The 25,736-nt window shown below is 44.7% G+C and overlaps 1 long non-coding RNA gene across 2 annotated transcripts in view; it reads right to left on the bottom strand.

The window, feature by feature from the left end:
- The window catches only part of LOC136624707 (uncharacterized), a 36,496-nt gene extending 11,028 nt beyond the window's left edge, over nt 1–25,468 (bottom strand). Inside the window, exons 1-3 of one of the 2 annotated variants that reach the window (XR_010792393.1) lie at nt 25,439–25,468; nt 24,200–24,280; nt 20,204–20,415 (exon numbers count right to left, since the gene is read on the bottom strand). This is a non-coding gene — a long non-coding RNA (uncharacterized lncRNA). Of the gene's footprint in view, nt 1–20,203; nt 20,416–24,199; nt 24,281–25,438 lie in introns of those variants that run through there. The other variant, XR_010792394.1, reaches the window with a different exon arrangement.
- Nucleotides 25,469–25,736: the final 268 nt, after the last annotated feature.

Here is a 25,736-nt window from a genome sequence, read left to right on the forward strand (position 1 = left end):
AGGAGGGTTCGGAGGAGGTGGCATAATACACTGCAGATACCAGCACCGAGGTAGGACCCACTATTCTTGGTGTGGGTAGCACGTGAGTGGTCCCAGGCTCTGACTTGGTCCCAGCCTCCACCAAGTTATCCCAATGTGCCGTCAGGGAGATATAGTGTCCCTGCCCACCACGTGTCTGTTGTTAAGTGGACCTTCCCAGTAACTGCATTGGTGAGGGCATGGGTAATGTTGCGGGAGACGTGCTGGTGTAGGGCGGGGATGGCACAAAGGGAAAGATAGTGGTGACTGGGGAACGAGTAGTGCGGGACCGCTGCCGCCATCATGTTTTTGAAAGCCTCCGTTTCCATAAAACTGTACGGCAGCATCTCCAGGCTGATTAATTTGGCAATCTGAACGTTTAAAGCTTGTGCATGCGGGTGGGTGGCGGTGTATGTCTGCTTTCGCTCCAACGCTTGTGTTAGCGACAGCTGAACAATGCGCTAAGAGACATTGCTGGATGGAGTGGAGGACCGTGGAGGTGAGGGTGCGGGTACAGGCCGGTAGGCGCTCGTGCCTGCATCCTGGAAGGGGGATTGGATCTGTGTGGCAGGTTGTGGCACAGGGGAAGAGGCAGTAGTGTGACCCGGAGGCGGTGAATGGCCTTCATCCCTCCTTGTGGGGTGCTTGGCCATCATATGCTAGCACATGCTGGTGTGGTGAGACTGGTAGGGGTGGCTCCCCGGCTGATCTTGGTGCAGCACAGGTTGCACACCACTGTTCGTCGGTCGTCCACGCTCTCACTAAAAAACATCCACACCTTTGAACATCTAACCCTTTGCACGGAGGCTTGCCGCGAGGGGGTGCTGTGGGAAACAGTTGGGGAATTCTTTGCTCTGGGCCTGCCTCTCCCTCTGGCCACCCCACTTCCTCTTCCAACCTGTCCTGCTGCTGCACTTGCCTCCCCCTCTGAAGCCCTGTAGGCTTAACAATCCAGGTGGGGTCAGTCAGCTCATCGTCCAGCAGCTCTTCCTCCGAATCCTCTGTGCGCTCCTCCCTCGGACTTACTGCCCTTACTACTACCTCACTGACAGACAACTGTGTCTCATCATCCTCATCCACAAAAAGCTCTTGAGACAGTTGCCGGAAGTCCCCAGCCTCATTACCCAGACTCTGGGAACTTTCCAAAGGTTGGGCATCGGTCACGACAAACTCCTCAGGTGAGAGAGGAAACGTTTAAGTAGATCGCGGCAGGAACCTGAGAACAGTTCCTGGGAGTCTGCCTGCTCAGAATCTGTCATTTTCCTAGAGTGACGAGGCTGGGAGGAAGGAGAAGCAGCCAGAGGATTCAGAGGTGCAGTCCCTAGGCCGGGAGTAGTGGACTGCGTAGAAGACTCGGGGTTTGATACATTGCTGGATGCGTTATCTGCCATCCACGACAGGACCTTCTTGCGCTGCTCTGCTTGAAAGAAAGGTCTACCATGCGGACTTGCAAATTGTGATATGAAGCTGGGGAGCGTATGGACTTGACGCTCTCCTAATCCCTCAGCAGCTCAGGACCTCGGCTTGTGCACACACCCTCACTTGGACGCCCGCGTCCACGACCTTTACCCCTACTCCTCATCATGTGGGATTAAGGATAGAGCAGGGCCCAAATAAATTACCCCACCGTATAGCGCTGAGAACTGTGGCTAATTCACCGCACACAAAGACTTGTAGATACCGGAGTATCTATGCTGTAAGAGGAAAAAATGTAACTGCTGTCTTGCGCTGATTCCGAGGGGTCATTTACCGCTCACAGAGACTCGTATATAATAGAGTGGCTGTATGGAGTGGGAGAAAACTAGAAAGTCAGTGAGTAGTGCTGGTAACTGTGGCTACCTCAACCCCCCAAGGAAAGGGTATTGTGAGACGCTCTGCGCAGAAAACTCTAAAGCCAGTGGATAGTGCTAATAACTGCGGCTACTTCACCGTACTCAAGGAAAGGGTATTGTGAAACACTCTGCACAGGGGCAGAAAGCTATATAGCCAGTGGACAGTGCTAATACCTGCAGCTACTTCACCGCACCCAAGGAAAGGGTATGGTGAGATGCTCTGCACAGGGCAGAAAACTCTTAAGCCAGTGGATAGTGCTGGTAACTGTAGATACTTCACCCAACACAGAGAATAGTATCTGTGAAATGGTCTGCAGTGGCCCAGGAAATATTAAAGTACTGTTTAGCGATGAGACCTCTGCCTAATGCACTGCACACATAAAACAGTATAGCTGAAATGGTCTGCAGTGGCCCAGGAAATATTACAGTACTGTTTAGCGATGAGACCTCTGCCTAAAGCACTGCACACATAGAACGGTATAGCTGAAATGGTCTGCAGTGGCCCAGGAAATATTACAGTACTGTTTAGTGATGAGATCTCTGCCTAATGCACTGTACACATAGAACGGTATAGCTGAAATGGTCTGCAGTGGCCCAGGAAATATTAGAGTACTGTTTAGCGATGAGACCTTTGCCTAATGCACTGCACACATGGAACAGTATGGCTGAAATGCTCTGCACCGGCCTAGATGCTTAAAAAAAAATTGGTGCACTACTGCTCCCAGCCAGCCACAACAGTAATGCATACAATGAGGAGTAGCCCTAAAAAGGACCGTTGGGGTTCTTGACAAGAGGATCCTACTCTAACACTTTCCCTATATCAGCAGCAGCACTTTCCCTAACCTTTGCCAGCATGCGTCTGAGGCAAGCCGCAGGTGGGACCAGTTTAAGTACTCGGCGGTCCCCTGATCCCGCCAGCCACTCACTGCTGTTGGCGGGCAGATGGCTGGCACGTCACAGGAGGAAGTGGTAATGCCTTTTTCTGCATGTTTATTGGCTAGAAAATGGTGCTAAACATGCGGGGAAGGGAAATGAAATTGACCCAAGTACCGCGTGGTGTTCGTCTCGAGTACCGAGCATCTTGAATACCCTAATACTCGAACGAGCATCAAGCTCGGACGAGTGTGCTCGCTCATCTCTAACCCTGAGCCATATACTGGAGGAGGACATTTGCCAAACAATCCACGTGTTTCTATGCAGGAGTGGTATAGCGCCATATGCGGGTTCGCAATGGTCCAGCCAATTCATGGAATCCAGATGATTATACTTTTGCTCTGGCATAGAGGCCACATGTTTATTCTGCTGCACTGTTTCTTCTATGGCTTGTGGATGCCTATACAAAGATTGCAATGGGTCAGGTTCCATCAAGGAGACATCAAGGCTCAGTACTATCACACATTAAACGATAGTATTCATTGCCAGGCTGAAGCTGAAGGACATACTGCTGCACCAGCTATTGTATTGCCATCTACATTCACTGGGTCACCAAGACACATACCAGATGTGTCTTGATGCAAATGCAATATTTGGACAAAAGGGAGTGCCACATTATTTCATCACATTCACTGCAAATCCAAACTGGCCCAAATTTCACTTGGCGGCACTACAATTCAAACATCATTGGCAAAGACCAGACATCGTTAATCACATCTTCAGCATCAAGCTCCACAACTTCTTAAATAAGATCAAAGATGGACTCTTTGGTACATGCGTTGTGCACATGTACACCATGGAGTCCCAAAAGCGTGGTTTGCCCCATGCTCATATTTGAATCCCTTTTGAACAGCAATTTTCCCCATGATGTCCTTCCTCAGGTCATCGATCATTACATCTGTGCTGAAATTGCAGATCCACTACACAATCCCCTACTATATGAAATTGTGACAAAGTTGTATATTCTCGGACCCTGCAAAGTAGGACTTTATAAAGACACTCCTGAAAGGGATTGCAAGAAACGATTTCCCAAGATCACTGGTAATGAAACCACGTTGGTATTAAACGATTATCCTCTGTACCATTGTCGTGATCATCCACAAATATAGTTTAGTAGGAGTTCTACTGGTAACAAGTATGTTGTTCCATACAATTCCTACCTGGCATTGAAATACAGTGCTCATATTAACGTTGAATGTGTGGCTAATATGAAGTCGGCAATCAAATACATCTATAAGTATGTCTTCAAGGGATTTGATATTGCTTGCTTGGTATTCATGCGAGATGGTCAAGTCATGCATGATGAAATTCAAAACTTCATCATTTCATGTCGATATGTCAATGCACGTGAGGCTCACTGGAGAATCACTGAGTTCCAGATGCATTATTACTCTCATGCAGTAACATGACTTCCTATCCACCTCCCCAGTCCCCCTGAGTATCTCTTTGAAGATGGTTTTGACGTTCAACCAGAAAGGGAAGCAGATCAGGCAAAAACAATGTTGACGGCTTTTTTCAATCTTATGGCATCTTATCCTGAATTTGCACAAAAATGTCAATATTTCTATGCTGACTTTCCTCAGAATTTTGTATTCAATCCGCGTCAGCATAGATGGATACCACGTTTGCTACAAGGAGATCGAATGCTGGCAAGAATTCAAGATGTTAGTCCAAACTGCTTCTAAAAATTTGCACTTCACCTCCTACTGTTGCACATAAGAGGACCATCCAGCTTCGATGCACTGAAAGTCTTCAATGTAGAACTGTTCCACACATTCTGTGAAGCCGCCCAAGCACTCAATCTCAAATGCAGAGATTAGGTTTTTATCAATGTGTTTCAGAGTGTGAAGGATTTGCGTATGCCCAGAGCTTTATTTCGACTATAGGCAACAATGTTTCTGTCATACACAATTCACAATGGAGAGGTATTCTGGAATAACTACAAGCTCTGTATGATTGACGACTATCGTCTATGACCTGAGTATAGAAGCTGGAGTAATGACAATTTATATGAGTTGGGTTAGGGTTGTGCTGGCTGGGATCTGTTGTACCACATAGGTTTCTAGCAGCACAGCCCCACAGGTGTGGAATGATTGAGTTGGCTGGGTGTGGTGTTCTCCTGCTAGCCAATCAACAATAGTCTGTTTGCAGATGAATATCCACCTTCTGCCTGGTTGGTTTAGTTTTCCTTCATGCTTGCTATATCTGCTCTGTATCCTATCTGCCTCTGTCTTGTGTCTATTTCATGACCTTCTGTCCTGTATGAGGCTTCCTGCATATCTACATCTGTTCTTAGGTTTATTTTCTGTCAGTTTGATGTCAGTTTGCCCTCCTTCTGTCCAGCATTTGTTTGTGTACCAGTTCTGTCTGGTTCTATGTATTACTCCCTTAGGGATAGTAAGGTTCAAGGTTCCAGCACGGGGCTGCCTTTATCAAGGTGATCGCCTTGCTTACAGGTAGGGTTCTGCTGCTCTCTCTGCAGCTTGGGGTCAGTTGTCTTGCTAGTGTAGGGTCCCGCAAGACGTGGCTTGCGGGCTTAAGTGACTTGGCTATTCCACAAACCAATACCTTGTACTTTCATAGCTTTTCCATCTGTTATGTGTGCTGGTATGCAAGGTGAGTGTTTTGGTCCTGTTGGCAGTCATTCTCTTTGGTAACGTTCGTGTGGGCCCGATGCCACTTGCCCACATGGACGTAACATGGTGCCCCTCTTTTGATATTGGTCAAATTATGTAACTGAATGGCTGTAATTGGTTAAAGGGGTTGTCCCGCGGCAGCAAGTGGGTCTATACACTTCTGTATGGCCATAATAATGCACTTTGTAATGTACATTGTGCATTAATTATGAGCCATACAGAAGTTATAAAAAGTTTTATACTTACCTGCTCCGTTGCTAGCGTCCTCGTTCCCATGGAGCCGACTAATTTTCGCCCTCCGATGGCCAAATTAGCCGCGCTTGCGCAGTCCGGGTCTTCTTATCTTCTCAATGGGGCTCCGTTTAGCTCCGTGTAGCTCCGCCCCGTCACGTGCCGATTCCAGCCAATCAGGAGGCTGGAATCGGCAATGGACCGCACAGAAGCCTTGCGGTCCACGGAGACAGAGGATCCCGGCGGCCATCTTCAGCAGGTAAGTATGAAGACGCCGGACCGCCGGGATTCAGGTAAGCGCTGTGCGGGTTGTTTTTTTAACCCCTGCATCGGGGTTGTCTCGCGCCGAACGGGGGGGGGGGGGGGGTTAAAAAAAAAAAAAACCCGTTTCGGCGCGGGACAACCCCTTTAATTGAGTGCTAGCTTTCATTGGCTGACTGGATTAACCAATCAGAGCATTAGCTTGCTGGAGGCAGGGTATTCAAGCCCTGCTTCCATGAAGAACTGCTCTGTCAGCGTAAAGGAGGACATGGCTGCCTGCAGCAGTGCCACAGCCCAGCTTGAGGTCCCGAACGCCGGCTGCTAGGTGAGTATTGTTTTTATTTTTTACATGTAGCCTAGCTAGGGCTTATTTTCGGGGAAAGGGCATATATATTATAAGACGCCCTCCCCACCCCTTGAAAATTGGGTAGGTCTTATTGTCGTGGTAGGGCTTATTACCGGGGAAACACAGTAGTAAGTGGTGCATTGTGCCACCAGAAACACTGGTACTATAATTATTACTAATAATTAGTCTGATAGAAAGCCTTATTGTCCTATACCATCTCTGGCATCTCTTTTATATTACAATGCCTCTATTAAAAGAAAAAACATTTTAAGTACAAGTAAGGGCCTTTCTCCTTTCCTTTCTTTGTTAGATGTATAGTATGCTTATAACAAATGGCTGTTTGTTATTTGTGGTATAATTCATTACAGTAATCATGGGCCAAGCCAACCGATTCCAATCATCTTGTGAAGTAGCACTTACTGTAAGGCCCCCTGTCTATGGGTGAGTTGTCATTGCGAGATTCTCGGCGATAAATTGCCCATGGACCTCACATGACACGCTTTCCATAGGCTAACAATGGAAAGTGCAGCCTGACGTCCAAAAGCAGAGAATCATAGCGATTCTCTGCTCGGGGGATTTAAATTGTGGCATGCTACGATTTGCCGTGATTTTCTGCGGTGAGCCTATCTATTAAATAGACTCATCACGGAAACCTGTCAGTGCTCCCCCCTCCACCGCCCCCCCCCCATGGCAATCTTTAGAGCGATAGCGAAGGGCTACATAGGGACAGTATTGTTGGTGTGAGAGTTACTTCGGGGATTAGTAACCAGATTTGGATAACGGCTTAGTTGTATTTTCATTTTCTTATTTTTGTCCTCCAAGAGCCTTAACCTTGTTGTTCTTCTGTCTGTCAGGCTCTATGTTTTATATTTGTAGGACCTGTGATGATGTCACCAGGGAGCAGAGCAATGACGTCACCAAGGGCGAAGCATGAGAAAAACTAAAAAATTGCTAAGGAAGAGGCAGAAAGACTGATCGCCAAAAAGAGCAAAAACAACCCTAAACTATTCTTGCATTACATTAACAACAAAAGGATTTGCACTGAGAGCACTGGCCCATTAACAAATAATGCAGGAGAAATCATAGAAGACGATGGGAGGAAGGCAAATCCATTAGTTTCTTTTCAAGTGTATTCACGAACAAAAAATAAATGTCACACGAGATGCAGGGGAATAAAACAAACCGCTGCATCTTTTATGCAGCATAAAAGATCAGCGATGAAGCTCATCGCTCATCATGAAGTTTAAACAGCAGCCAGTCAGTAGCGAAAGGCCACTGTGTTATCTCAATGGAGAGTGGGCGGGGAAGCGAGAGGAGAGAAATCTCCTGCACTGCCCCGCCCCCCCTGCTGGCCGCTCCATGTGCGAGCCAGCTCTGCTAGCTTTCGTGCAGGAGTGTGGAGACACGGACGAATGTCGGGCATTGTCTGCCCATCATTCGTCCCGTGTAAAAGGACCTCTCCCACGTATAATAACCCACATGGGCAACAAATCAAATACACGACATATGTAGAGCGACATGTAAATCTTTGGTGGATCCAATATTCTTTTCCCGCCCTAGGATGTGTGAATCTATCTCCTCTAAATAGATTATGGCAGCAAGCGCAGACCAGGCATGGGAAGCACCCCTTCTTACATATGGCAGATCCATGCTGTCATGATCGATCAGTTGTTCTCCCAGAGGTGAACACAACTTTGTCCTTCAAGTTGTGACACCTCCTATATGCCATTAGAGGTGGTTCCCTAAACCCTGGGATCTCTGGATGACCCAGTTCCAAAATAGGCCAATGTTTCTTCACTATGTAGGTTATTATACATGGAAGAGACCACCACGGAAGTGAGAATCAGAATTATGAACCACAAGAGCACAAGCCGAACAAAAAAAAATTATTTACCGGTTGCTAAGCACTTTGTGGAGGCAGGACACTTTGTCAGCCAGCTGAGGTTTCAGGTGATTAACAGTGTTCCTGCTAAGATTAGGGGAGGTAACAGGGAAGGTAAGTTGGGTGTACTTGAACTCAGATGGATCTACAAGTTGGATGCGTTGAGGCTTAGTGTTTTGAACCTGGAGTATAATGTTATCCCATTGCTCTGAAGAGAGGGTTACCAGTGGTGGTATTAGACATAGGGATGTGAGTATAACAACACCTTTTTTTGATGCATGTAGGTTTTTGATGCATCGGAGGAGTATTGTCTCTCCTTGAGGAGAGCACCTAGAAGGTGAGTGAGGAGACTTAAAAGGCCATCCATACTCCTCTGGGAAATATATGTGTAGGAAATCGCTGTTATATTGATTTGAAGTTATTTGTGTATTGGATTTGCCCCAATTATCCCCCAGGTCTGGATAAGTTGCTTCTGTCCTGAATCCCTGGAGAGTGACGAGGAAACCCCTTATTTATAAAAGAGGTTGTTATCAAATGGAGGGGGGTTGTTTAAACATTCAGTTCCACAGCACATGGGATTCTAGAGGGGAGCTGCTGCAGGCAGCTAGTCAGATATTCCATTTCCATACCAGAGGGCTGCTTCACCTTAGCTGGAATCAAGTACAGATAGTCCCCTACTTGCGAGCAGGCTCCGTTCCAGGAACCTGATCACAAGTACATTTGTTCATATGTCCGAACAAATGTTTGTATGGAGCAGGATCGCGGGTGGATCCCGATCCATACAACGTCGGGTGCCGGCTGTTCTTACAGCGGACACCCGGCAGCAGCAATTCTGACGAGCCGCTTCACTCATCAGGATTGTTAACACTTTAAATACCGCTGTCAGAGTGGCATTTAAAGTGTTGACAGTTCCATCGAGCGGCGCGGCTCGTTGTAACTGCTGCCGCCGGGTGCCAGCTGTAGGAAACAGCTGGCATCCAATGTTTAGGTGGCCCATACAGTGTCCCGTGATAAGATTGCGGGAAGCTGTGCGGTTGCTAGGCAGCCGGGGGCCTTCTAAAAGGCCCCAGGGCTGCCTATGCAGAGAGCCTATGAAGCACGCAGCTTGATAAGCGCTATGCATAGACAGCCCTAGGGCCTGGAAGGCCCCCGGCTGCCTAGTAACCGCACAGCGTCCCGCAGTCTGACCGGACAGGTTTGATAGAAGCCTGTCCTGTCCCTGCACACTATGATGTAATGCCATAGCAGGACAGATTGTTTGCATAATACTGTGCAGGACGATTGTTCGCATCTTGCGAAGCTCCTAACTCCAACGTTCGCAAGTTGGGGCCTATCTGTAGGTAACGGCTATCAGCATACTATCTATAGGGTTGGGCTGAATCTAATCTATAGTGAATTAAACAGCTACTGTACTGTTTAATTACTTTCAGTCTCCCTGTGCAGAGCTGGTGATACCAATTCTGCTGAATCACTGTTACTGTTTGATTCATCTCCTAGTCCTTCTCACCCTCTTCTTTCTCCTAGCCTGCATTGGCTGATCATTGTGCTGTGGAATCTAGCATCTGCCACCAGGTACAGGGGCCCCTGCATCGTGACTCTTTAGCCTTGTGACACCTGAGGTATTGTGCATGGGACTCCATGCACACCTATATATGCATATACCAAGTTATATAGTCACCATTTAACCAGGACTATTTGGAACTACTTATTTAGTATGTATCATTTATTGTAACATGTATGCATTGATTGTATCATCAACTACTGCTTTATATAGTACTAGCTTACCCATCGCGCATTGCTGCGAAGACATACATACATACATACATACATTCGTTTTTATATATCTATATAACAACCAATCGCAGCGCAACTTTCATGTAACCTCAGTAATATAAGAAGTAGCAACCAATCACAGCACAGCTTTCATGTTGCCTGAGCAGTATAATATATAGCAACCAATCACAGCACAGCTTTCATGTTACCTCAGCAGTATAAGAAATAGCAACCAATCACAGCACAGCTTTCATTTCACCTCAGCATTTTCAATATCCAGCAATTGTCAAGCGAAACGTTCAGCGGATGCGTCATTTTGTAGTTGAACACGCATCCCGTTGCTCGTAATGCCTTTTGCTTTCGTGCTTGAGATGGAAATCAAACCATCTTTGTCTGGGGGGCATAACTGTCGACGATGCTCGCACGTGCGCCACCTATCGTAGGATAGTTGTACTACGCCAGTAATCTTCCCAGAAGTGTACTCAACAACTTCCCAAAGTTTCATGGCGATTGGATGAATGATGTAGTAATGCATAAAGGACAGACAGACATACATTCATTTATATATATATAGATGAAATCAGGAAGTGAGAGAATTAGATTCCATACGTAAAATTTGGACGCTAATTGTTTAGCGCTTAGAATTAAATAATCGAGTTGGGACCCATTAACTTTTCCTATTTATGACATAATCAATGCTCATGCCAAATTTCATGTTTCTATGACATCGGGAAGTGAGAGAATTAGATTCTGTATGTAAACTTTGGACGCTAATTCTTTGGCGCTTAGAATTGAATAATTGATTTGGGACCCATTACCTTTTCCTATTTATGACATTATCAATGCTCGTGTCAAATTTCAAGTCTCTATGACATTGGGAAGTGAGAGAATTAGATTCCGTACGTAAAAATTTTACACTAATTTTTTTGCACTTAGAATTGAATAATCGAGTTGGGACCCATTAACTTTTCCTATTTATGATATAATTAATGCACGTGCCAAATTTCAAGTTTCTATGACATCGGGAAGTGAGAGAATTAGATTCGGTACATAAAATTTGGACGCTAATTCTTTAGCGCTTAGAATGAAATAATCAAGTTGGGACCCATTAACTTTTTCTATTTATGACATAATCAATGCTCGTGCCAAATTTCAAGTTTCTCTTACATTGGGAAGTGGGAGAATTAGATTCCGTACCTAAAATTTGGACGCTAATTTTTTTTTGTTCAACTACAAAATGATGCATCCGCCAAACGTTTCACAAGATAATTGCTGGATATTGAAAATGCTGAGGTAACATGATAGCTGTGCTGTGATTGGTTTCTACTTCTTGTACTACTGAGGTTACATGAAAGCTGTGCTGTGATTGGTTGCTATATATTATACCGCTAAGGTAAAATGAATGCTGCGCTGTGATTGGTTGCTATTATTTATATTGCTGAGACAGAATAAAAGTTGCGCTGTGATTGGTTGTTATTTCTCTTACTGCTGAGGTAACATGAAAGCTGCGCTGTGATTGGTTGTTATATATTATACTGCTGAGGTAACATGAAAGCTGCGCTGTGATTGGTAGTCTTGATATATAAAAACGAATGTATGTATGTCTGTCTGTCTTTGCAGCAACGCGCTATGGGTAAGCTAGTATTGAATAAGTTGGATTCACAAATGTATACCTGTTCATATGAATGCATAGGTATTCTAATTATAAGACCCTTGTTAGTCTAAGCTTCTATCCTGAATAGAGGCACTGACTAGAGAGAGCTCACTATTACACCCATTCTTCCAATTAGCGAAGGTACCAGGTCACCATGTGCCATACAGGTTATCGCCAGGGCCTACTGAGAAGAGTCACTATATATACCCTCCCCCAAATAGGATTACATATGCAAATAAGGAAGATGGAACAATACCTTTGCAACATAACCTATGGGATGACAGCATTCCTGCAAATCACTGTCCAACTCTTGATACAGGTCTTAGCAAAGATTGGTAATTGAAAACCAAGCTGGAATCCATACATAAACACTGCTCAGCAGTCAATATGTACAGCAGAGGGAGGGGGATGAAGTGAGTCTGAAGACACAGACACTGAACTGACCTCGGCTTGTCTGTATGTATGTGTCTAAGGCCACTCTCACACATGATTGCGGTGTTTTGCTGCAATTATACCGCCACTTTTGGGTGCAGGTTATTGCCTCTGACAGAGGGTTTTAATACACCCCACCATTGTGATTAGTGATGAGGTGTGTTGATCGCGGCAAAATAGAGCAGACAGTGCTTGAAAATGCAGTGATTGAGCACAACAGAGAGATCTGTTTTCTCTCAGAAAGTAGATAAAAGATCAACTGATCTTCCCTGTGCTATTGGGGGAATTAAAAAATGCAGGCTATCTATAAGCAGAGAGATGGTGAGGGAGCACTTAGCGACACTTAAATGAATTCAAGTCTCAAGGTCCAAATGAATTACATCCTAGGACACCAAAGGGAGCAATGGAGGTAATTGCTGAGCCACTTGCCATAATCTTTGAAAATTCCTGGAGAATAAGAGAAGTCACAGAAGATTGGAAAAGGGCAAATGTTGATCCTATCTTCAAAAAAAAGGGAAGAAGGTGCATCCAGGAAACTACAGGCCTGTGAGCCTGACTTCTATACTGCGAAAAATCTGTTTACAAATAATTAAACAGCATGTATGCAGGTACTTGGATAAAAATGGATTAATTAACCAGAGCCAGCATGGGTTTTTAACAAACAAGCTGTCAGGACCAGCGGTTCGCGGATCCTTCATGCCCTCACCGCCGGTCCTGTCACTCAGGCGGCTGCCATGCGGCGCAAAAAAAGGACGGGGGCCTCAGACCCTATATTGATCACAGGGAGCTAAACAAGATCACTGTCAGAAACTAGTAAGCCCTTCCGCTCATCCCAGACCTCCTTAACCAGGTCACCGGTGCCCAGTGGTTCTCTAAACTCGACCTAACGGGAGCTTACAACCTCATTCGTATTCGGGAGGGGGATAAGTGGAAGACAGCATTCAATACACCTCTCGGTCACTTCGAGTACCTGGTCATGCCTTTTGGGTTCTGTAATGCCCCTGCCATTTTTCAAGGGTTCATGAACTCCGTTTTTTTATTACCTAGACGATATTCTGATTTTTTTCCCGTGACTGGGAGTCACACCAGGTTCATGCTCAACCTGTCCTAACTCAAATCAAGGCTAACTAGCTATTTGCTAAGATTGAAAAGTATGTGTTTGGGGTGAAGAAGATATCCTTTTTAGGGTATGTCATTACTCCATGGAATATCCAGATGGATTCGGGGAAGGTGAAAGCTATCACGGAGTGAGCCCAACCAGTTACTCTAAAGGCCCTACAGTACTTTTTGGGGTTCGCTAATTATTATCACAAGTTTATAAAAAACTTCTCTGTGGTGGCTAAGCCCTTAACGGATCTCACCAGGAAAGGGGATGGATGTGAGTACCTGGTCTCCTGATGCTCTGGTAGCCTTCTCTACCCTGAAGGCTGCCTTTTCTTCCGCACCCATTTTAGTCCAACCAGACCTGTCTTGCCCGTTTGTGGTGGAGGTGGATGCCTCTGAGTTTGGAGTAGGGGCTTACCCAGGGGTCGTCTACACCCACGAATCTTAGACCGTGTGCTTACTTTTCTAGATTATTTTCCTCTACAGAACGGAATTACGATATGAGTTACTTGCTATAAAATGGGTGTTTGAGGAGTGGAAGCATTTTTTTGGAGGGAGCATGCCATCAGATCATGGTACTCACAAACCATAAGAACCTTATATATTTAGATTTTGCTAAGAGGTTGAATACTCAACAAGCTCGTTGGGCTCTTTTCTTTTCTCGTTTTAACTTTCTGGTTACCTACCGACCTGGGTCGAAGAACGTTAAGGTGGATGCCTTATCTAGGAGTTTTGGTACTCCGGAACCTCCTGAGTCGAAGCCTGAGACTATAATTTTCCCTGGGGTGGTTCTCGCCACTATCTCCTCTGACCTCTCACCGTTGTGCAGCAGTCTTCCCCTGAAGCCCTTCCAGAAGGCAAACTGTTTGTTCCTTTATCATTAAGGTTGAAGGTGTTAGAGGAGACACATGCCTCGGTCCTTGCTGGTCACCCCGGGAACTCAGAAATTACTTTCCAGAAATTATTGGTGGCCTCATATGAGTAGGCCCATTCGGGCATTTGTCACCGCTTGTCCGGTGTGCGCCAGGGGGAAGACTGTCAGGAGACGTCCTGAGGGACCTCTTCTTTCCTTGCCAATTCTGTCCAGGCCTTGGTCACATCTCTCCATAGACTTCATTGCTGATTTGTCGCCATCTCAGGGGAATATGGTCATTTGGGTTATTGTGGATCAGTTCTCTAAGATGGCACATTTCGTTCCTCTGACCCAGTTACCAAATTCCAAACTATTATTTGAGATGTTCATCAAGGAGGTGGTGCGGTTGCATGGGGTTCCTGAGGACATGGTCCCAGATAGAGGTGTACAGTTTGTCGTCTGCTTCTGCCGAGCCTTCTGCAGGAAATTGAATATTGGGTTGTCCTTTTTGTTGGCTTTTCATCCCGAGCAAATGGGCAAACTGAGGATGAATCAAGAATTAATTCACTATCTGCGACTGTTCGTTTCAGACAACCAACATCTGTGGGTTAACTTTCTACCTCTCGCCGAGCTTGCCATTAACAATCATGTAAATTAGTTTTCTCACGTCTTGCCATTCTTTTATAATTATGGTTTCCATCCTCAAATTTTTTTTGTCTGCTCCCTCTGTTTCTGACACACCGTCTGCGGATTCTGCCATTGATGAACTGCGCACAGTTTGGGCCCAGGTTCATAAGAACCTTCAGGGTTCCCAGGGTAAACTTCTTGGTCAAACTAATAAAAGACACACCATCTCTAAACCGTTCGTGGTTGGGGAGCAGGTGTTACTGGTCTCAAAAAATCCTTAAAGCTGGCTCCCCACATCGTTGGTCCATTCACCGTCTCCCATGTGGGGAATCCTGTCGTATATAGATTATCTCTTCCGCAGTCATGGAATATTCATGATTTCTTCCACAGGGGGCTACTGAAGAAATATGTTACCCCAGTTCTGCTCGCCCAGAGCCCGTCCCCACCTACTCTTGTTCAGGGGGGTACTGTCAGGAACAGTGCTTCGTGGATCCTCCGTGCCCTCGCCGTCGGTCCTGTCACTCAGGTGGCTGCTGTGCGGTGCAGGGGAGCCCCAGTCCTCGTTACCTCCGCTGGCAGCCAGGCTCCTCTTTGCCGCTGGGTTGATAGGGACGCGGCGGGGTCCACCCCACGCCGTGTCCTCGGCACTATGGCAACCTGGCATGCCTCTCCTTCTCTGCCTCCTGCAGGGCTGGAGGCAGGTTTCCCAGCACTGTTGGCTGTACCTGGCGCCTGTCAGACTCCCCGCCCCAATCATGTGCTGGGGCGGGAGCTCTGGTGTCGGCATACCAGTGCCAGTGTTAGTTTGGTCTTCCTGCTACACCCGCGTACTTAGTGTCTTATCTCCTGATTTTGACTCCCTGCTTTTGGACCTGACGTTGCCCTGCCTGACCCTCTTGTACCACGTACCCTCTCATTGCTGACCCGGAAAGTCAGACCCACCTTGCTGTTGTTTTGTTCCAGTGTCTGTCTGTTTGCTAGTCCCCATGTTCTCCTTCCTTAGTGAGTCTTGGGACCGTCACCCAGTTGTCGTCCTGCGGCTTAGCTCAGGTGGTCAAGTAGGTAGGAACAGGGGTTGCAGGTTTTTTCAGGGACCTCCAGTATCCCGGACCCTAGTCCTGACAGAAGCCATGCCAGACACATTTAATTTCCTTCTATGACAGAATCACTGACTGGGTTGATCAGGGAAATGAGGTGGATCTAGTATATCTTGACTTTGGTAAAGCATTTGACAAAGTATCTCATACCATACTTATTGAAAAAAATGACCAAATATGGAATTGACAAGGCAACTGTTAGGTTTATTCACAAAAGTGGCTGAGTGATCGTAATCAAAGAGTGGTCATAAGTGGTTGTACATCCAAGCAGAAGAATGCATTAGGCGAGGTACCACAAGGCTCTGTGCTAGGCCCAGTGTTGTTCAACATTTTTTTAAATGATCTGGAGGAGGGAATTGATGGGAAGCTGATCAAATTTGCTGATGACACAAAGCTAAGAGGGAGAGCTAACACTAGGGAAGAAAGGGAGAGTATTCAAAAAGATCTAGAAAAGCTTGAATAGTGGGCGGCGACTAACAGAATGGTATTTAACAAGGAGGTATGCAAAATCCTACATCTGGGCAAAATGAAAAAAGCACATACAAAATAGGAGGAATTAAGCTAAGCAGCAGCACATATGAAACAGACTTGGGTAAACTAATAAATTATAGACTGAATATGAGTCAACAATGTGATGCAGCAGCCAAAAAGGCAAACATAATTCTGGGATGTATTAAGAGAATCATAGAGTCTAGATCACATGAGGTTATTATCCCACTCTACTCTTCCTTAGTCAGACCTCATCTGCAATACTATGTCCAGTTCTGGGCACCCAACTTTAAAAAAGACATCGACAAATTGGAGCAAATTCAGAGAAGAGTTACCAAGATAGTGAGCGGTCTGTAAATCATGTCCTATGAAGAATGGTTAAAGGATCTGGGAATGTATAGCTTGCAAAAAGAAGGCTGAGAGGAGACTTAATAGCTGCTTACAAATATCTGAGGGGTTGACACAGTGCAGAGGGATCAGCCCTATTCTCATTTGCACAAGGAAAGACTAGAAGCAATAGGATGAAACTAAAAGGGAGGAGACACAGATTAGATATTAGACAGTGAGGGTGATCAATGAGTGGAAGCGGTTACCACGGAAGCTGGTGAGTTCTCCTTCAATGGAAGTGTTCAAGCAAAGGCTGGACAGACATCTGTCGGCGATGACTTAGTGAATCCTACACTGAGCAGGGGGCTGGATCAGATGGCCCTGGAGATCCCTTCCAACTCTACCATTCTATGATTCTGTGAGGCCCCATTAAAATCAATGGGGGCCTTGTACCTCGATTACAGCAGCATTCCAAACGCCGTTGAATCACGGTAAAAAGCGCATGTGTGAGAGTGGCCCAAAGCTCTATTAACACTTCCATTTTTTTCTTAATGTTCAAAAGTATGCTCTGGGACAGCTTCCAATGTATCCATAAGCCCCCAGTGTATGCCAAAGAGTGTCCTTTTGGCACATGTTGAGTTAGTATACCAGAATACCTTTTTGCCTTGTCATTGTATAGGAATGCATAATCTACTGCACTTTCCAATATAGAGGGACTGAAGAAAAAACTATCTGCATACATAAATATTGTAAACTTTGATTGCTCTGCTGCATCATATCCTGAATCTGTGTTGCATTATAACCACCCGTGACATGTGAATAACTCCGCTTTACTTTTAGACCGTTCTTTTTGAATTAGGCCTCATGTCCACTGTCATATTCATAAAAAGATCTGGATTAAGTTGAGTGGCTGCATATTAGTCTGCACTTGAACATTTAGCGCTCCATGTTGCAGTCTAGCTTTCTGCGTGCTACTAGGGTATATGTTGATTGTGCCGTCCCTGCAGTTTATCAGTTGGTGCGTATTTGGCTTCTTTTTCTGTGAATTTTGTCTTCGTACAATTTTTCTCTCTGCTTAGTGATTTCACTCTAAAGTATAGAAGTATCATGTGTGCATGGGAGGGAGTGTATGTGTGGGGAGGGGTGGGGGGTTAACAGGATAAGGGCTCATGTCCATGGGTGTTTTTTCACCGCAAATTACTCATGCGATGCACGGCAGGATGTTACGCAGTGAATGGAGTCAATGAAAGTCAATGGACTTTCATTAATCCATGCACATGTGCATATAGACACTGCGTGTAGCTAGGCACGAGAAATAGATTGCAGCATGCTCTATTTCTCTGTGTACCACACAGCACGAGCCCTATGATATTGAATAGGCAGCGTATACAAAGCTGTCTATATGCAATACATTGCATACACGCGTTTTTTTCATGCACATCTCTGCTCTGAAACAGAGCTGGGAGTTAAAAAAGAGTCACACTGCACATGACCGCATGCATGAGATATGCGCACATGCACAGTACACTCGCAGCCATGTGTGGTCTCTGCCAGCAGACCCGCTATTTACAAACAATGGTATAATGCTGCAGGGAGACCCACAACTTTTTACAAATACGGCTGTGGACATGAGGCTGAGTACGTTACAGTGTTTCGGAAGTGAGTAAAATCGCGAGAAGCGACTTATTGTGCAGTCAGCCAACACGGGCGTATGCAATTGTTGTGCCGTTTAGGCTGCATGTGATAAACCTCACAAGGAAGATACAAGACGTTAAGAACTTCTGGACCAGATATTTTATCTCCCTTCTTTACAAGGCATGGGCCACCTGGGCATCTATAGTCCATGGGCAGTCAGACACTTGTTAAAGGGGTTCTGCACCTTGGACAATTCCCACTTACTAAGAGGATTCCTAACCAATAAGTTAGGGACCCCTAGGGACCAGCACATGCAGATCAATGGATTTGAGAAGTCCTCAAGATTAAGATATGAACTTTGTAACCATTATATACTCCCTGACTTTTACTTAGGGCTGTTTACATGTGTTTACTGAATACTCTTCACTATCCCTTTCTCACTGTGGTTACTCTTAACATCCTCTACTATTTTCTTGTTCATCCTTTAAGTAGTATCCCTCAGAGACATGTGATCTGTGTTATATACAATAGGATGTGTTCCTAATTTCCTGCTAGTATTGGTTGGAAGGCGAGGAAGTTTATGTATGCATAATGCTTATGCTTAATGCACTCGTACTATAACCCTTTAGTGACTGGCTTATTTTGTGCCATAAGGACCAAGCAATTTTCAGCATTGCATTGCAAGAGCCATAACTCAGTGACATAGTTGTATGAGGGCTTGTTTTTTTGGAACAAGTTGTATTTTTTAATGACCCCACTCTGGAGTACATATAATGTGTTGTAGAACGTTTATTACAGTTTTTGGAGGGAGATAGAAAAAATATAAGAAAATTGTGCCGTTGTTTGAGGGGTTGTTTTTACGGTGTTCACCATCCAGCAAAAATAATATAACTTTCTTATCTGGATTAGCACGATTACTGTGATGGAAAGTTTATATGAATGTTTGTTTTTTACTACTTTTGCACAATAAAAACATGTTTTTAAAGAAAACCAATTTAATCTGCATCACTGCAATCTAAGAACCAGAACATTTTTATATTTCTGGCAACAGAGTAATTTGAGGTTCTGTTATTTGCAGGAAGACTTGCAGTTTTTATTGCTACCATTTTGAGGTACTTATGACTTTTGGATTGCTTTTTACTACAATTTTGGTTTACAAAGATTGCAATTATTTTAGACAATTTAGATCATTTGAATTTACAACATTACGGTCATGTTTGATATCAGGTGGTTTCAGAATTATTCAAACTAACTAAGTTATATAACCGGTTTTGAAGCATAGGTTCATGTTCCTTTCTTCTGTTACAGTAGCCCCTAATAAAATAGTAATAACAACAAAGAACTAAAAGCAAGAAAAAAAATTAGAAGGAAATGGAGGTCATGAGGGTGGGGAGGGGAGGGTAAACACATAGGGGAAGGGAGGGGTGGGGGAGAGAAGGCAATCTATGATACTTCTCCTATGCTCATGGCTAAGTGGGAATGGGCCTCTCTGTTGTCCATGTCGAGGTTATATTTCTTATACATTTGTTGAGGATGGGGAGGATGCACTAGAAGGTAGGCCAGGGTCTACCGGATGGGTCAGGAATCTAGCTGTTGAATTCCTCAGGTGCATGGTAAGAGAATATTGATACCAAGATGCCCATGTGTTTTCATATAATGTTTAACGGTCCATAAAGATAGCTGCCAACTTCTCATTGACCTTGATCTAAAGAAGCTTTAGATTTCACGAAGTTGATGCTAACTGAAGTTTTCCTCCAGGAGCGAGCGATTGCCAAGCATACTGATAGAAAGCACTAAGATACTCATTTTGTGTATATATTTCTGGGGGTGTCAGGCATGCTTCTGCCCAAGAGAGCTTCCCAGGGCGTTTTGTGTAGGGATATGTTTGTGATGGAGAATATTAGGGTGTAGACCTGAACCCAGAAACGACAGAGCTTTGGGCAGTTCCACCAAATGTGTGGCTCTTCATGACCCTCATATTGACCATGATTGAAATGAATGCTTAAATAATACGTATTGCAAACAGGATTAGACATGGCGTACTGAGCAGAAAAAGACAGACCAGCATTTCAGTTAAGCATGCTTTAATGTATTATTGGCACAACTAATAATAATTATGCTCTTTACAGTTATGAAGCATTGTATTATATTAATGGTTTTATCCTGGAAGAATATTTCCAAGAAGACCAGTAACACCTCCTAGTAGATCCCCAAGAGCTCTCTTTTCTTCACCGTTTTCCCTTTTTTGTACATTTTCTTCGTTTTCTGCTTCTTCCTCTCTTTTCCTGTTAGGAGACAGTGTACAATTAATAAAACATTATGCTAATTGTTCCTACATTGTCAATTAATAATATATTGGTATTTATTTGATTTCTAGTCTGCTGCTGCTGTGAAGTGCAGCGATCTCTGTAGGCCCTGATCTGGTGACAATAGAGCTAAGTAGCAAGTGACAGTCAGGGGAGATGTAGTAAAGTCCTGTGAAGAAAACTTATAGAGTAGGTCAGGGTTTTAAAGAAAGGGTCTTATTTTGTGGATAGTAATCTCCATTTCTGGAAAACAGCATACTGAATACCGAAAAATCCCTTTGGTTATAATTTTGACATGTTATGGCCAACTTTTCTGTGTTCTGTGCCAGAGGTGTAGCGAGGCTTTTCCTGACTGGGGCAAAGATTTAGTTCAGCGACCTTCTATACCATTTTTGCCAAACAACCCTAAAAAAATGCCAATATACAATGCAGTTGACTTTTTTTTCCTATTAAAGTAGATGTATTTGGCTCCCAGGTTGAAAAATGTAGGCACCAAATTACTTTTTTTACTGGCTCTATGTATATCACCGATATAATCTTACTGTTCTGCTATATTACTGTTAGCAAGTCGCTGTGATGCGGCCGTTACTGGTACTATAATGTTGTTGTCAGCTGTTTAGTCGTTCACGACCCTTGGCGCCCCTAAAGTCTCATGTCCTCAGGCCCGCACGGTTTCCCTGTGCAGAATCATGCAGCGGATTCCACCCGGCCCGCAGACATGAGGCCAGAAAATACAATATACTCACCTGTTTGGATGCTGCGGGGCTCTCCTCTGTGCAGGTCGGATCTTCTTTCTTCTGCATAGCCGATGGGCTCGGGACGTCGGTGGCACGCTGGGCGCATGTGCAGTGCCATCTCCTTTCTTTTAAACTCCTGGTTTCCTGCAGTCCTGTGGCATGGACGCAGTGACAGCTGCATCTGTACCGTGGATCCAGACAGCTTCCATTGGCTTCAATGGAAGCCACGGGAGCCGTCCGTGCGGGAAAATCGCACAAAAATGGAGCATGCTGTGGGTGTTTTCCTGCGCGTGCGATCCACTTGTCAGGAAAAAATGACATCCGCAGGTATTTAATTATCTGCGGGTGCCCAATGATTCCCTATGGGCACAGATCGCACGCGTGGGAGACCTGCACGGATTTAATAAATCTATTTTCCCCATGGACATTGGGCCTAAAGACGAGCTCTCTCCATGTTTTTCGGTTTTGCACCGCTTCTTTCAGTTGTGTGATATCCATGCCAGTATCAGCTCTGACAGTATCAGCCATGGTGTCCTTTGGTGCTATAATACATAGCAGTAATACAGCAGCACAGAGCGATGTTACAGTACCAGAAATATGGCGGCACAATTAGATGTAACACCCGCAATGTGTTCCTATATTATTGATGGTAATACAGCAATACAGTTAGATGATAGTATAATAATGACTTCCTTTCTATATTAGCTGCTAACGGGGACTCTCCACACACTGTTGCCTCTCATGCAGATACACAGCAACCAGCTGGCAGTCACTGATGATTATTGTGCCATTTTGCCTAATAGTCAAATGTGCAAAATTAGGACAGCGCTTCTAGGGTTACGGGTCTATCATAATTAAAGAATTCTTTTTCGCTTCTAAAATATAATCAAGCACTCACCCGATGCTTGGTGAAGATCCTGGTTGTGGGATCTCCACTCACACCCCTTATCCGGATAATCCTTCAGAAAAAATGTGTCAATCGTCTCCTTGTATTCTGCCGGGCTAGTCAGCTGGAGAGCCGCGTGTATCCTCCGTCCCTCAACAAGAGAGCCGCTCAAAGAATTAGTATAAGGTAAAACTGGATCCGCGCTGCAGGAACTGACACTCCGGTATTAACTGTAACAACTTTAATCCATAGGTACGTACGGATTAAACTTGTTACAGTTAATACCGGAGTGTCAGTTCCTGCAGCGCGGATCCAGTTTTACCTTATACTAATTTTGCCTAATAGGAGAGCAGACCTGTCCCCACAGTATGCTGCCCTTGTATAGGACTGCTTAGTCTGGTTAGGGCTCCCACACACTTGCATTTGTTTAACGCTGCGATATCACTGCGTTTTTTTAACGCAATTGTCAATGGGAATTTCTAATATTAAAAACGCATTGCACAAAAATTGCTACAAATTTTGCTACAAAAGTAAGGACATACTAATTCAATGGAAAATGATGGAGGAAAATGAACAGATTAGCAGTGAGATTGTACTTCAAGCATAAAAAGGGAGTCTGTCATCTTGAACACGCGGTCCAAACTGCAGGCACCATGTCATAGAGCATGAGGAGCTGAGCAGACTGATATATAGGAATGAATATATATATATAACTTTTTTTTATTTATTTATTTATTTATTTAGTTATTGATAGCTACTAGAGATGAGCGAACGTACTCGGATAGGCACTACTCGTCCGAGTAATGTGCCTTATCCGAGTACCTCCCCGCTCGTGCTGAAAGGTTCGGGAGCTGCCGCTGCTGACAGGTGAGTCGCAGCGGGGAGCGGGGCAGAGCGGGCGGGAGAGAAGGAGAGAAAGATCTCCCCTCCGTTCCTCCCCGCTCTCCCCTGCAGCTCCCCGCTCCGTGCCGGCACCCGAACCTTTCAGCACGAGCGGGGAGGTACTCGGATAAGGCACATTACTCGGACGAGTAGTGCCTATCCGAGTACGTTCGCTCATCTCTAATAGCTACCTCTGTATGTGTACTCATACACAGATAATTGTCAATCACTGATAGCTCCACCCACTGGACTCCAGCTCAGAATGAGCAAAAATATAAATGTGTAAAATGCAAGTTTTATTGACTTTTTCCCCATAAAACTATATATCAGTCTGCTCAGCTCCTCCTGCTCTATAACTTGCTGCCTGCAGTTTGGATAGTGTGTTCAAGCTGACAGACTCCCTTTAAGTGTGGCAGAATATTAATGTTACTCTAATATGCTCACAAGTAAGGTTGCCACCCATTCCATCAGCAAATACCAGCCAGGTTAGGCCACCTTTACACAGGCATAATATATATATAATACGCAGAGAATAGAACTAGAGATGAGCGAACCTACTCGGCCACGCCCCTTTTTTGCCCCAGCGCCGCGATTTTCGAGTACTTCCGTACTTGGGCAAAAAGATTCGGGAGGCGCCGTGGGTGAGTGGGGGGTTGCAGCGGGAAGTGGGGGGCAGAGGGAGAGAGAGAGGGCTCCCCCCTGTTTCCCGCTGCTACCCCCCGCTCCGCCATACTTCCCCCAGCGCCCCCCAAATCTTTTCACCCGAGTACAGAAGTACTCGAAAATCGCGGGGCTCGATCGTGTAATTACTCGAAATGAGTATATTTGCTCATCTCTAAATAGAACCCATTCATTTCAAACCCATATCAGAACCAAAAGTAAATTGGTCAGTTGGAATCTGACCTCTGAGACCCCGGTAATGACTCTGCTTTATTGCTGCAGATACTTCCAGGTTCTTCCTGCACAGTGCTGCCCCCTCATTACACTGAGCATGAACTGCTGCGCGGCCCCTTACTTAAATGGAGCTCTACTGTCATTCCAAACCTAGGAGCTTTCGGAAGCACATCTGTGCAGGAACAAACAGACAAGGGGCTGCAACATTACACCAGTGTATCTGCCCCTTCATTCCCAGGATCTGTGGGTGTCTCAGCGGTCGGACCGCATGAAGCAGTATGGGATAGCATATCCTAGTCATATACCATCACTGTATGACATGGGAATAACCCTCTAATACGTTGTATATTATATGAGTACTTACTCTTCCTCACAGATGGAAAGTGAGACTAATCCAAGGAAGAGAACAAGGAGAAGAGACTTCTTCAAGAAAGCCATGTTTTATCTGTAAAACTACATTTAAATTGAAATGTAAAAACATTGTATAAAATATTTCCCGCTATTCTTAGTTTATCTCCAGTAGTACTGTCAGTGTTAGGGCTCATTTACTTGGGCATAAATATTTTTCACTCTGTAAATATGCAATGTACTCACAGACCAAAAATGTTCTATTTCCTACGAATTTTGGCCCTTCTGCAGTATTTTCGCATGCATGTTCACTGCATATTTGCACTGGCTCATATACTTCTTTGACCTATTTTGGTGCATAATACACCCCAAAGTACAACATGCTGCATATTTTTCCACGTGAGTGAAAATCATGTAAAAATTACAGGCGTATGTAATTATACCTATAAGAATGAGCGCTGAGTAGAAGATTTTAATGTATTTATTTATTCATATTACTTATGTATCTCCAACATATTTTGCTGTACGGCGCTCGTCATCATACACATCAGTCCCGCTCCACACCGGGCTCACAGTCTTATCTCAGACATATATAGGGAGAATATCAAAAATCTAGAACATTTCTCCTGAGAACTCTACATTGTTCTGTTCCTCTGTTGTACTACTAGGAATTCATGAATACATCGACAACTGGGGGTGAAAGGGGTTTTCTGGGCAAAAAACTTTTCATGACTTATCCTAAGGATAAATCAGTAGCAAATCACTGGGGACCCACTGCTCAGGATCCCCAGCGATCACCTGATTACCCAGCCTGCTCTCAGTACAGCAGTCTAGATGTACATCATAGGGGACGGGAGAGCAAGTGCCCTAGCTGGATTCACTCCCTTATTGCAGTTGGGGTCCTGACTCATGTAACTACAGTCTGTCACTGTCCAGTTAGTGGTGACAGAGGAATCTGCGTATGGACCCACACTGTTGACAGTTGGAAAGGTGCTTGTTGTCAACTTTTGCATTAACTTCTAGTAGGAATAACAGAGGAACAGTGCAGTACAGAGTAATAAGGATAGATACTCAGGAATGATATTTCATGGGAATACAAGTATAAACTATAACAACTACATCAGGACAGCTGACAGATCATCTTAATAACATTCTACATGGTTTCTGACCTAATTTTGGAATTGTGCTGAAATAAAGTACAAAATACATAACATAAAAATAAAACATATTTTAAATATAAAGCCATAATACATACCGTGTGATTCAGTAAGTACTGAGTGCAGAATACTGCAGGATCGTTGATTTCTTGAGATGAACATGCTGGTTAATATAGCAGCTACTTGGGGGTGGGATCATAAGTCCACAATAATGACTACACTGCAGGGAAGAGAACTCTGTTTGTTTTTCTCATCCACTTCTTTGTATTGTGGGTCACATTTTTGACGAACTTTTCCCATGATTTAGAATTGTGAGACATATTTTAATATGTTGAGTCATTTGCAAATACTGTTTGCCGGCTCAATTCTGTAACCCCTTCCTGCTGCAGCTCTTTT

Source organism: Eleutherodactylus coqui, chromosome 4, assembly GCF_035609145.1.
Source record: "Eleutherodactylus coqui strain aEleCoq1 chromosome 4, aEleCoq1.hap1, whole genome shotgun sequence".
NCBI lineage: Eukaryota > Metazoa > Chordata > Amphibia > Anura > Eleutherodactylidae > Eleutherodactylus > Eleutherodactylus coqui.